The following is a 2368-nucleotide window of genomic DNA, read 5'->3' as shown; positions in this document are numbered from 1 at the left end:
ATATGGAAAAGTTCAAGGGGTATGAATACTTTTGCAAACCACTGTATATTCATTTTTCTGTAAATTCAATGAAGGCAGATGTTTTCTTTTCATCGCAGCAGTGTGAAATGCAAAACAATTTTAGCAACTGTGTATGAGCAGCAAAATGTTTTATTCCAAAATTTAATAATTGTAACATAAACCAAACTCTATCAGTGAGAAAGTTTATTTAATTACAGCTTGTATTTATTGCACAASAAAACATTTAAGAACTTGCTCTTGGAAATCCCTGATGCACCAAATTAAAGGAACTCACAGAACAATAACATGGCACCAAAAACCATTTCAAGTTTATTTCTATGTAGACAACTCATTTCCTTGTGCACAGTTAAATATCCAAATTCCACAGCTTGTTTATTCAAATAACAGGAGCCAAAAACATTTTTGAACAATAGCGTTTTCAGAGAAGACTGCTGTTTCCAGATAATTAAAAAAAACTACCATCATGCTTGTGTATAGCGTATTTCTCCCTTTGTCAGTTGCTTTAGAGAAAATGTTGTTACATTTTCTAACTTTGCTTTTTTAGTAATGTTTAATATAAAATAAATACAAATGGTACGAAACTGGAAAGTACGTTCACAAAGAAGAGTTTAATCAGGTGTCACCATCAGTGGGAGTCATCAGTCCTTTTAKGGTCGTTCCTGTCCTCTGCTCATCAGACTGGGACTGGTCTCTCAACCAGCAGCGGTAACAATCCTCGATGACATCACTGACCTGGTGAACTTCAGCATCCATTTCTTGGGGTCTTCTCTCTGACAGCTTGATGAAGGTTTGACCTCCCACAAGTCTTTTATATAAAATATGCAATCACAGGTATAAAAGATCTGTATAAGTCTGGTGTTAATGTTCTCAAATTATTTGCATGACTTTTTTTTTTCTGACTCATCCAGGAACGACTGTTGTATCCATCCGGTATGACTGGATGGATACAACAGTCTCCATGCATAAAAGCAGTGATATCTTGGCATATATCATATGTGAGGTTTGAGGTGGAACATGGGCCCAGCCCCGTTATGTCTGAGGTTATCTCTGAGCTCTGTGTAGGCATCAGGGTGTACCCACTGAGCTGTGAAGWCTCCACTTTAAAGAGCAGCGTGTTGGTATAGTGGACGCTTGCATGCTAAGCCCCACGGTGCAGCCGTGAATGGCACCGGGATTTCACACAAAGACATGATGTCATGATGCAGGGTGCGGACTCCATTGAGCTCGTGCAGTGAGGCGTGAGGCCAGATTAAAGCTCTGAAGCAGGGCACCAACCGGCCCATAATCAGGATACCAATGTGCTAACATATAGTACAGTGAGCTGCCTATGGCACAGTGGGGCCACGTGATCCTGCCCAGAGAGCCTTTGGGAGACAGGAAGTGACTGACATCTTTTCTATTGACCTTATCTACTGTATGTGATGTAATGTAACACATCTGCTTCCTCTAACAAGACTCAATATGAGTCAAACACATGTTGGCAGAGSTTTGTCGCCTCACACACAATCAACATCTGTCCCTACTTGTCACGAGGAACTTTTAATTGGGCTCAAAATGACAAATCTTTGATTTATTTATATTAAAACAAACATGGAATACATCCTCCAAACAAAATGTAGTTTCTCTGTTGCAATGGTTTGATGTAACAAGTACTTTGTTACTGTACTTAAGTACATTTTTTGTATCTGTACTTTACTTAAGTAAATTTACTTAAGTAATGATGGGAGCATCAGCGGCAGCAAATTCAAAATGGATTCCACCACAGAGAGTCAGCCAGAGGAAATGTGCCACTCGTGGCCTTATTGAGAGAACTTGTTCAAGTTAATTGGTTCATAAAAATGCCTCATGAAGATTTGATTGATGAGTTTTGTGGTTTCTTTACAGCTTCTGTAGCTGTTGTCACAATCTCTGATGGACAGAATCACAAGTCCAAGTGTGAGCAGTGTCACAGAGGGTAAACATAAAAACATGCCTCATCTGMAGCATTGTTTCTTAAAAGGACACACCACTGATGTATTAAAAAATATACATACAACAGGCACACTTCATGATACTGTAGACCAGTGTTTCCCATAGTTGGGGTCGGGACCCAAAATGGGGTCCCGAAAAATCAAGGTGGGGTCCTGAAAAGATTTTCTGAATTAATTACATTTTTGCCTTAGTTGTTACAAAGGAGTGAGGTTAGTGTATTTAAAATGGATAAATGTAGTATAAAAATATTGTTACTCTGCCCATGCTTTGTTGACCTGATACAAATGTTTATCATCCAAAATAGTTGGTCTCTGCTACTGTTTTGTACTATTCTGTGGGTCAAAAGCTGAAAAGATTTGGAACCACTGCACTTTGG

This window comes from Austrofundulus limnaeus, unplaced genomic scaffold, assembly GCF_001266775.1.
Source record: "Austrofundulus limnaeus strain Quisiro unplaced genomic scaffold, Austrofundulus_limnaeus-1.0 Scaffold900, whole genome shotgun sequence".
Taxonomy (NCBI): Eukaryota; Metazoa; Chordata; class Actinopteri; order Cyprinodontiformes; family Rivulidae; genus Austrofundulus; species Austrofundulus limnaeus.
The sequence above is the reverse complement of the archived record's forward strand: the minus strand, read 5'-3'. Positions refer to the sequence as shown.